The 12,061-nt window shown below is 31.7% G+C and overlaps 1 protein-coding gene across 1 annotated transcript in view; it reads left to right on the top strand.

Moving 5' to 3' along the window:
* The first annotated feature begins 4,735 nt into the window (after window positions 1-4,735).
* Window positions 4,736-12,061, top strand: part of LOC129231148 (uncharacterized) — a 93,739-nt gene continuing 86,413 nt past the window's right edge. Inside the window, exon 1 of the mRNA XM_054865399.1 lies at window positions 4,736-4,843. The gene's annotated coding sequence lies outside the window, so the exon portion shown is untranslated. The remainder of the gene's footprint in view (window positions 4,844-12,061) is intronic.

Genomic DNA, 12,061 nt, shown 5'->3' with positions numbered 1-12,061 from the left:
TTTCTCGACCCAAAGTAAGTAGGAATTGACTATTTAAAACCAGGATAAAGATAAAAAGTTCTTTTTTGTTGACTAGTGTTATTACTTCAGTAATTGTGGATAAATATTTAGTATCTTCATGCAAAATCAGACTATGCAGTGTAGAAATTTCTTCTGTATCTACTTTTGAGTTTGAAACTCAGTCTTCCAGCTGGAAAGTCTGTTTTTTTCTTTCTGAGATAAAGTAACAATCGTGTTTCAATTTTTTTCCTTTTAAAATATCCAACTTTCGTACAATTTCTGTTTTTCTCCCCAAATCCCGTTTTTTCCCTCATATCAATCTTCCAGGATTTTCTGCAGCTCGAGTTTCCCACAGCGTAAAGTTTCGGCAATGACTTTCCAAGCTCCCAAAATTATACGAATAAAAATATCAAGCAATAAGTTTTTCAGAAACTAAGTTGCATCTCATCATAAAATGGCAATGTTTTACCATTATTTGGTCATTAAGCAAGATTTTAAGTGTTTTTTTTTCTATTTTTAGCTTTTATAGTATACTTACAGTCGGATCACGTCTGCGATATATCTTCTAAATTCTACCAACTCTAAATTTTACTAACTTCTTTTCTATGGAAAACAAAACGCTTTTTCCGTTTTCCCTTCGCATTGGAACGTTCTCCAAAATTGCTCTCCTTATGCTTCCTTCTTTCAAAATAAAAGTTTAAAGAACCTTCTCATCAATACGAACACCTAATGATGAGGGTTTTTTTTCATTCCTTTCATAACTTTTAAAGACAAAGCAGCTATGCCGGACTCAAAAAACATTAGATTGCAATCTCTCTCACTAGGGAAATAGATGCGAAAACCTAATCAACAGAATTTCTCATCAGAGTTCCTCTGTATACAAATTTTTGATAATCTTTGCTTTTCTTTTGAGATGTATCAGACACGTCTAACGACAAAACCAATAGGTTGCGCTGCAGGCATTTTTCAGAATTTTAGACATAAAACATTTTTGAGGCATTCCACGGAAAACAGGACAATTAACATCATGTATTTTTTTGAATGATATAAGCAGCAGAGCTTGATTGCTAAAGCTCAAATAATATGTATCTAAGAATACTTTTCCAGAATCTTGTTTTTTTTTTTTTTTGAGTGGCAACAAAGACTTTAAAAAGGGCTGTCATCAGCTAAAATCCGTACAGTTAAAATATGTTCATTTCAAAGTAAGCTTACTTTGATTTCATATTGAGTCAGATATTTCTGTTGTTAGAGCTTTTAAAAAGAAAAGTATCCTATTAATTTTATGCATTAGTTTTAGGATTTTAATGCAGTATCAAGTTTTGTGTCAAAAATAAGTTATCGCAAATTCATGTCCCACACATGATAGAATAAAAGTAATTTTTGAAATTGATACTATACCTCGAAATGACGATGGCTGATAAGTGATCTTAATATGAATAAACATTTCTGAAAAGATTTTTTGAAAACAGGTAAAACACAAGAAAAACTCGGGACTCTCACCAACACATGAAGAGAGTGAGTACAGTATCAGTTCGTAAGGCCACAGTGACGTGGTTTTGACTCTGATAGGGGAAGAGGAGCTGGAAGGTGGTGATGGGGGGTCCGAAAAAGTCGATATACAGTTACAGACACTTCTTGCGAATTCTGGGAGATTTGTTGGAAAGTTTAGGGATGTTGTTGTTGTAGAATGGAAAGCGTTCAGTTTTTCCGAGATAGCTGTTAACGTGAGTGAAGAAGGAGCTGTTGTGTGTAGAGTGTATAGAATACATCAACAAGTTGTGGCAATGGTCGATAATTAAGGATCCTTTCCTCTACCAAAAGTGTTCTATTAATAAAACTATTCAATATCCAAGACTAATACAAATATGAATGTTCTACACAGGCAATTTGTGAGACAATAACTTGGCCTACAAACACATTGAAGTTTTTAAAACTTTCCTTTCAACAAACATGCGTGACTCAATCTTCATATAAAATGTATTTATCTTTCAAATAAGTAGATTTTCTCATGAACACAAGTCTTTCATCGGCTCTAGTTAATTACACAATTATTTGAAATTGAGAAGACTATCTTTTGTCAAAGCACCCAAACGCAAGAGTAACATTGACTCAAATAAAAAACTGAAAAGGGTAATAAGTACTCTAGATGTGTAAAAAAGGTTATATAAAAGGAATAGTAACAAAATTATCGGGAAAAGACGGAAAAAAGTTTAAAAATGTACGCCAAAGTACCCCGTATTCAAGGTAATACTAGAAATGTCTGCGAGGCTGAGCGTCCATAAATGTTTCTACTAGCAATACAGCTTCTTCTTAAGTAACTATGTCAACGATACATAAAAAGAAACTATCGTAAAAGAAACCTTTATGGGTGTTTTTTAATATTTTGTTTAGAACAAATAAATATATGAAAAAATAGCGGAATTTTATCCTTTTTCTAGAATTGTATTTGTATGAAAAAAAAATGTTTATTAATTTTTTTTGCACGTTAAAAATAAATCCAAACTTGCCGACGGGGCACGTTTAGGCATTTTCATCGGGGCACATTTAAGCACGTTCTTACTGTGTCTTACTAATCTGTCTTATTTTTAAAACGGGTCTCGGGACCTTTTTTCGTTTTGTACTGCTTAAAACCTTAGTATTTTTAAGTTACTAATTTTAAAAATAATCATTCATTTTAAATTAAGTAAAAGATTCGTATCTTATAGCTTACAATCATAGAGTGATGTCTTTATGCTTGTTCAGCTTTAACTTTATAAACTATTCAGCCTCTGATACATTTTCTTTATTTTAAAGATGGTAAGACATTACGTTCAAACAGAACCATGTTAGATGTCGAAATAATGAAAAGGCTTATCAATAATCCAAGTATCTTTCCTTGTAAGCCTTCCACATTATCACATATGGACTACCCTATCTGAGACCATTTAAAAAGGTAGGACCAAAGCTTAGGAACCAGGAAAGGGAAAAAAAAGAGGATGCTCACAATCCTTACTGATGGTCTGATTAAAGAAGCCCTCCGACAAGAGCAGTTAGAAGCTTCAAAGAAAAGAAACGAAATGGGCAGAACAAAACAAAAAGGAGAAATTACTTTAAAATTTACGGGTTTCTATTGAAGCAGAAATAGAAGATGTCAATGCAAAAAGTATTAAACTGAAACCTGCGGCAGGGAAAGTTGGTGCACTCTGTAAAAAGGAAATTAAGGAACGATTCTGTTTGCAAAGTATAGAGAATTGCGCTAGTATCTATTGTTTGAAAGCACACAACCAATCGAAAAAAGGACAAGACAGAGTTCAACGTCTTAGATGTCAAAACGCAGTCCCATGACAAGTATGCGAAAAGAAATACTTTATTTTTGTTAGGAAAATCGAAAAGTGATGAAGAAGATGACTAAATAGTTTCTGTTTTTGATTAGCAATAAGTCCTATGATTTTAGTTTAGCCTATAAAAGGATATTTAATTAATTATTTGTGATTTTCTTATTTTTAAAGTGCTTTAAGATAAATAAAATATTTAAATTTGGTTAAATATCTATTTCACTTACTATTTGCTATCATTTTTAATATGCGTGAACGTGCCACACTCGATGCGTAAACTTGCCCCGTGTTCGGAGCAAGTTAACGCAACCAACTTGGACGCAAAAAAAATTTTTTTTTACGGTTAAAAACACAAACTGAGCCACAACTGAATATATCAATTTTGACTTCATTAACTGCTCCATGAATCCACAGTCTAAAATTTCTTAGGTTGAAACATAAAAATTAGAAAATTCATTGAAAAAAATCCTCGTAAATGTGCCTCGGTCGACCCTACTATGCTGAAGTTTAGTAAGATTTGTCCTTTATGTTTGCATATTGGAAGGAAGTAAACTGGTAAAAGCAGAAATCAATGAAAGTTGATAAAAAAGTTGTTAATCAGCATTTCTTTCGTTTTTATATCGACATATTAACACTAAACAATCATGTGCCTTTTTCATGTTTCATAATTCCTCGTCCATTTAAATAGAATAAGAAAACATATAATCAGTTACGTAGTTCGTTTTCTGAAATTCGAATTATTACTTGATACGTAAAATACTTTGGATAGAAGTACCATAATTCGAAGATTGAATTTAATGTAACTATGGCCAATGGTGCCCTAAACTTAAATTTTGGGGAGGGCGGAAACTCTCAATTTGCCGAATAGAGCTCCAAATTTCGCCAAACGGTGATAATTTTGCCGAATGGAGCTCCAAATTTCGCCGAAATAATTTTGTCGAATTGAACTCAAAATTTCGCCGACTGATGAGTTTTTCCGAATAGAACTCCAAATTTGACCGAATGATGAGTTTTGAAGAACAGAACTTCAAATTTTACCGAAAGATGATAATTTTGTCGAATCATGAGGCAAATTTTTCCGAATAAGGACAGTTTTGGGAGGTCACAGTGAGTTCCCGTGACCTCCCGTCGGGGCATCCCTTTCGATGGCTAATTAGATTAAAATAGGTTTAAGGGATTTTTTTATTAAAGAATTTGAGATATCTCCCCCCTCCCCGACATTCTAAGGTGGATAGCAATTGATCTGCAGAAACGCGAGCGAATCTCAATTTTCAAGGTCTTCCGGTTTCTGTCTCGGCAACATATAAACACGCGCGATGACGAACGATGTCTTGTGTAAGGGGAGAGTTGATTCTTGTTTTTTCGTTACCCTGAACTTACGAAAGCTGCTGTTTATTTAGACATAGATCGGCCTTCCCTAAGCAGTATAGCTACAGTTTCCATGTGAAAACAAAGTGCTCTTATAGGTGGGAAATGAACATACAAGTGACTTTTGCTAATTTTGAAAATTTTGGAGTTCTTTTAAGCTGGTATGTTTTTATTTATTATAAAATAATTAATTGTTCAGGAATTAAATGCATTGTTTTGAATTGTATCTTATTTATGAATTCAGAAGAAAAAGTGATTGACTCTTGTGTTTCAAATATTGAAAATATTTTACATTTTTTACGCTTGTCTTTCCTAATGGTAGTTTAAAATGTCACTTTAGAAGCAGGAAATATTTTACAATTTTAAAACCAAATATTTCAGCATTTAATGTCATGTAAATCATACATGCAAAATAAGATACATTTTGATGAAATACTATTTTTTATTGATTATGACAAAGTATGAAAATAGTGTAAAAACAATATGAAGCACTGGAACACAACTTTAGTGAGAGTGAAATATCTTTCAAATTGACTTATTTTAACTTCAACAAATGCAAATTAATATATATATATATATATATATATATATATATATATATATTCATTAATTATAAAAACATATATAAAAATTTAAATAATGTACATTAAATAAAAATTATGTGTATTGACAAGTAATTTTCAATGAAATCTGGGCCCTTAATTACAAACTTTTTTGATACAGGGCCGTAATGGGGGGGGGGGGGGGGGCGGCAATAATAATAATTGTTTTAGCAGCGGGAACCACGAAGTAAAGGCGCCTCGTTGCCGTGCTTCCTAAGTCTCACCCTCTATTGAATCGACATTATTTTTAGCTTACTTTCCCGTTAAAATTTCGAAAAAAAGGAAGAAGAAAAAAGCTAATTTAAACGAGGCATTAAAAAAAAGACTGGACAAAACCAAATAAAATAATTAAATAAATGTTTAAAAATAAAATCGTTAAAAGTACGGTATTCTGATTCTGATGGGGAAAAGTGTCTGTCAGTTTGGATCGAAGTGCAACTTCTAGTAGAATTAGTATCTTTACATATTACTAGTGGCACCCGCACGGCTTTGCCCGTAGTAGAAAATTAAAAGGTCATTGGTTCGCCTGTATATTAACAAATAATGTAGGATGAATTTCTTGCCAACTGGTTATGTTAAATGGCTCGCCCATGACTCATAACGGTTCCACGTTATGATGATTTCGTAATTTACTATTCCACGTTGTGATCATTTGCTCGGAAAAAGTTTCTTAAAATTGGAATAGAAAAAGAACAAAATCGAATTTTCGAAACATCGCTTCGAAGTGCACACCCCCATGCTACATACTAACTTCGTGCCAAATTTCCTGAAAATCGGCCGAACGGTCTAGGCGCTATGCGCGTCACAGACATCCTGCAGACATCCAGACCTCCTCCGGACAGAGAGATTTTCAGCTTTATTATTAGTAAAGAATAAAGAATAGGCATGTCGTTTTCTTTCGGTACCGATTCCTCCTCTGGTAGTGAACCAATTTCCTTCATTCTTTTTTTGTTCAGTAGCTATTGCCGAGTTTTAGTGTCATCAATAAAATTTTTTGAAATTCAACACTGATTAACGGAGATATTAATTAAAAACGCATTTTCGTCCTAAATGGCTCTTTCTACGCGAACGGATGGTCCAATTTTTTCAAATTTTATATGGTTGGGAAATACTCCTAGTGAAGAAATTGTCAGAGCGCCCAAGGTCCAATAACCTAAATCCACTAGGAAAAATGTTATAAACCTTTTTTAGTTAGTGAAACTCAAAAATGTTTTAATTTTATCTCTTTTCCATTGTTGAAATTCATTGTTAGAAGCGTGAAACATTACGTTTTAATTCATTTTTTAAACCGCTTTTTCTACCCGTAAAATGCAAAATTCATTAAATTGTAACCGTTCGTGACAAGGCGGAAGAAATAAATCATAAGAGGGACATACAATGTTGAGTATGTGACATCGTCTTTTTTGATAAGAACGTTTATGAAAACAGAGGGACATGTGGCAAAGGGAAGAGGGGGTATGGTGAAGTGCGAAACTTTGTAACATAGGGGGCTGAGGGTCTAAAATGTTGAAAGGTGTGAACTCAGTTATGCACCGCCCTTAACCATAGACAAATCACAAAGACGACGTTTTTTTTTTTTTTTTCAGTTGTACTATTGTCGCGACGTCCAGTGTCTTCGAATTGACAGTTATATGTTGCATCGAGAAGAGTTCGTTCATTTGATACTTGGAAATTTATATTTCTAATGACGAAGAAGCAACTAACTTAATAAAAGTATGCGTTTTATAAGTAATATTGTTCACACAGTAGTTTTACGTATAAACTGACTTTTGATACTTCATTTTCATACGGGAAGATTTCGAAAATTGTATAATTGGCGATTTTTATCCATTGGTGGCAAAGTTTTTGTTTCCATTGTCAGCGCGAAAAATGTTCTTCCTTTACATACGCAAACAAAGAGCAGGGAAACATTTATTTGCATAGAGTTAGCACAAAGCAACATGGTATCCAAAATAAAATTTTTCAAGTCAAGAATTTGACGACCACACCAATTTCTCAGTGGGGTTGTTTCTTTCAGTCAAAAGTACTACTTTTAGTTTCTGAAATTGATAGAATAAAAAAAAAAAAAAACTTGGTGCGAGAAAGTACTTTTATTTTTCCAACAGTTATTTTTTATTATTTTTTAAATGCCTGATTTTGGAAACAAGACGTGATCTTTATGAGGATACAAGTGATAATAAAAAAAATTTTTAGTAGGAATATCTATATAATTTTTAGGTATACTTCAAGTTTCCTTATCCTTAGAAAAAAAATGATTTTTTTTTTCAACAGTAAAATGATTTCTTCACTTTTAAGCCGGGTGTTAGTAGAAGAGAAAGTCAAACCAACTTAAAAGATCATCCAAACGGTAAGTTGGAACGAAGTTGGGAGTAAGTTATATTGTTTGTGTTGCAAGTTGAGTACTGTTTCACCTTTTGAAAGTGAAACCGAAACATATCAACTACTTAACTTAAGTTTTTGGGCACAAATGTCTCATACCAATACTTCAACATTTGCGCTGAAACTCAAGAAAAACAATTTCAAAAATTAAAATACGCAAATAAATAAATTAATAAATAAATTATAATAATAAAACATTAAAAATAATAAAAATGAATAAGCTAAATAAATTAAATTAAGGTATTTCTGATGAATTTTAAACTATGCACTTTTATTTCTCGTGTGCTTTTCGAACGTTTCTGCGCTAGTCAAGGAAAATATCGGAATTTTAAAAACTCAGTTAAGCTACAAATTTGGCGCATTTTTCTGAAATTTTTTCACAATTTGACGCCAGAATGCAACCGGAAGATATCGATATATATATATATATATATATATATATATATATATATATATATATATATATATATATATATATATATATATATATATATATATATATATATATATATATATATATATATATATATATATATATATATATATATATATATATATATATATATATATATATATATATATATATATATATATATATTGATTATTTTATAATTTTATCTACGTTTCTCATTACATTTTAGTTTTTCTGCGCTAGCATAAAGTTTTTTTCTGTGTGAAAAAAAAAAATTCAATTCTTCCCTTAAGAAGTACACATACATGTGGAATGTTACATAAATATAAAAACACAAACTTATTTATGTGTCTCAACATACATTTTCAGCACCACATGACTAACGGGAATAAAATATTTGCTTAGCAAAACCATTTTTTTTTTGAAAATTACAAGATTTACTATTCAAACTTTAAGTTCAACCCCAAGACCTATGTGTAATCAACAGCTTTGTAAGTTATATTTAATTATGCATCTTTTTCCCTCTTCATACATGAACCCTATATTCTGTAAGGGAACAAGCTGAATTGAATTTACTAAATGACACATTAACCAGGAATTTTTAATTTCAAAAGTGTGAGTTTAAATAAACCTTTGTTTTGTTTAATAGTTTCCAGCAGTTTTTCACAACTTGAAAATGAATTACATTTATGTAAATACATTTTCCTGTTTGTTTGGAGTACTGCCTCGTCGAATAGGATTTAATTGCGCTTAAGAAGTAAATATTTTCTGAAATTGTCTAATCTCCAAAATAATAAAAGAAAACAAGAATAACAAGAGTAAATAAAAAATGCAAAGCTTCTTAAACAAAAGCAAAGTTTTTTTTTCGTCTGTACATTGAGCATATTTGATGATTAAAGTTTTACATATATTGCCAAAAAATGCAATTTTTACTTTATACATATATTTTATAGAAACGACGTAAATTGGAATATTTGACCATGTAGAATTCAAACCTAAAACTAGTAATTTCTTATTTGCAGAAGAAAAGAGCATGCTTTTCGAAATTTAAATATTTAAATTATTCACACGTATTGCATTACGAAAACATGTTTTTCAAGTAGTTAAGACACTTAGTTACTACGTTTAGTTAGTGCTCGAGAGAGCTTTAAAGTTGATGTAAAGAAAACAACTTTTGAACTTCCTAACCTAAATAAAGTTTAAATTAAATTCTAGTTTGTTTATTTATGATATTCGTGATCTCATTTAACCTGTTTAAAGCCTGTTTAAAGCAATTCAAATTACAAAGGTCGTCAATTATCAACATGAATTTAATATCTGACAGCATGAGACTACGAATAAAATTCTTTTAACATAAATTAAATAAAATAGATTAGAATTAGAACAGTATTCAGTCCAAATAATACTAATTAAGGATTCCTCCAAATTACGTTATCTCGAGGAAACAAGTTTAGAAACCCTAACAAGGCCGCTTTCTGAAAAATAGGGTATTTAATTGTGTCTTCTTGTAGGGCTGGATAGCTTAAATAACAATAGATTAAAAATGCCAAAAGCTTTGTATAAAAAAAAAGGACGAATAATATTAAATGTGCTAGCTGACCCGGGAGAAACATTCACGCTTAAGAGCATTAACCCAAAAAATCGATTTTTTTAAATGTAATTTTCCGAAAAACATCCAAAATGGAAATTGTTCGTTTATTTATAACCGATCACGGTGTAAAAAAACCCCTATAAAATGATGCCATATTTTTGTACTTTTATGAACTATTAAGGAAGCTCCCCCAAAAAGAAAAAGGGGAAAAAAAACCGCCCTCAAAAAATATTAGGGATACTGCAATGTACCATGTTGAAAAAAGTTTCCTTTTTTGATTTTAATGTAACATAAATGTAGTTAAGAAGTCTGCAATGAGTTAAATATTCTTGAAAATTTGGATCAGTGTTCACCAGAGGAAAAAACGTTATTGAAAAAGGACTTTTTCTAGTTCATGGTTGACCCGAATAGAAATAAAGAACTTCGAACTACTTGCATGACGCGACGCTCTAAACGACTGAGCTAAAGCTCCCGTCCCGGAATTCTTTATAAAAAGCAATACTTAATAAAAAAACAAAACAAATTGAATTCTGTAAAAAAACAATGGGAACTGTTTGTTTATTTTGCTGCGAAAAAATCTCAAAGATGATGCTTGACTAATGAAGTTTGATGAAACATTAAGGAAGTTGTGACATTCCCACCAAGAAAAAAAAAAAAACCTCCATGAGAAATAATATTCCTGATTTTACAGGTAAAGAGTTTACCTTATAGATGGCAAGCAAGACAATTTTACTTTCACGCTTCCACAAGCCCCTCTTCTACATGGTGCTGTTTACTTTTGATCCACACGGGTTGCTTCTGTCTCCACACTCACAAGTCGCTCGAAACAACAATTGATTACAAGGAGTTTGCAGGCAACTTAATTTTAATTATTTCTGTGTTTTTCTGAAAAAAAAACCCCTTAAGAACGGGCATTTTAATTTTTTAAAATACTTACTGTTGACTTTTAAGTTCACTTAGACACCATACAGTATCGTATTTTTTGATGCTAATGTTCTAGCGAGTTAAATTCTTGTAACTCGCTAATTGTTACATGAATTTCAAATGAGAGCATATCGCATCCAGGGTTTCCAATCCCGAAATTCCGATCCCGCGGGATCTCGCATGATATTTAGTGGGATTTTGAGCAAAATCCCGAGGAACTTTCGATATTGCAAAGATTTTGCATGTAAACGTTTTACAATTTTTGCCGTCCATAAAATGAATATTTTTACTAGTATCATCTGAAGTTTTAATCACCTTCCTGTCCATTTGCAAGAAGAGCAAAAAAACAAAAACAACTTTATATCTTATATGATGAACGGTAGATTTACGGTAGAACGGGATTGGCTCCTTACAATCCCGAAATCCCATGGGTCTAAGATTGGCATGGCATTGGAAACCCTAATCTCATGCCGACAAGGAAAGTGACGCAACTCAAGAAAAAAAAAAAGTTTTACGCAATAGTAATTTCAAGTGATTTCGCAAATATAATAGTACGCTCAAAATCATTATGATGTGATGTTTAATGTTTAGTTTTTGTTGCTTAGTTAAAACCCTTACTTAAAGTTTGAAAATTATTATGAAATTTTGATGATGATCGATTATATCGTTTTTACGCCACATCGCATTAGTGATGTACCTTGTGAGCCTTTTGTGGCAAGAAAGAGCATTGAATTTAGATTTCAAATCAATAATTAGTACATTTTTTCCAAAATTTTAAGTTGTGTCACTTTCAGTTCCGAGGTGTGATATTTTTGAAGCTGCTTCATTCATTCAGCTTCATCATTCATTCATTTCAGCTGCATTTCAGCTGCATTCATTGAAGCTGCTTCATTCATTCATTTCAGATTTCAAATCAATAATTAGTACATTTTTTCCAAAATTTTAAGTTGTGTCACTTTTAATTCCGGGGTGTGATATTTTTGAAGCTGCTTCATTCATTCAGCGCTGGGTTAGTTAACCGTTTTAGTTTAATACCGTTAACACATAACCTTGAAAAACCAGGTTCTTAACTCAGTCTGGATTCTATGGAGATAAACGAGTGCATTTAAATCGATTTTGGTCTAAAAATTCCCTTCATTTGGAAACTGAACCAGGAAGTTCATATTTCGGCATAACTGCCCTTGAAACTGATATGCGTTTTTTCAGTTGTTTTCGTTTACTTTCCACAAATGCGACAAATTTGTTTTTCATTGCAATATGATTTTCAGTCGTCCAGTTTCATATCTGAAGTATGTTTTTCTTCAGTTGTCGCAGTACATCTGATAAAAATTAGTGAAAATCTTTGCTAAACCCTTTTGTCCTTGGTTATGACGTTTTAAGACAATATGTTTTCCGTTTTTAGAATTATGTTATTCTGCTGCGCATAACATTTATGACTTTTTGAATTGGGATTCGTTCATAGACGTTTATT

Source organism: Uloborus diversus, chromosome 1, assembly GCF_026930045.1.
Source record: "Uloborus diversus isolate 005 chromosome 1, Udiv.v.3.1, whole genome shotgun sequence".
Taxonomy (NCBI): Eukaryota; Metazoa; Arthropoda; class Arachnida; order Araneae; family Uloboridae; genus Uloborus; species Uloborus diversus.
Note: the sequence above shows the minus strand (reverse complement) of the source record. Positions and strands in the feature narration are given on the sequence as shown.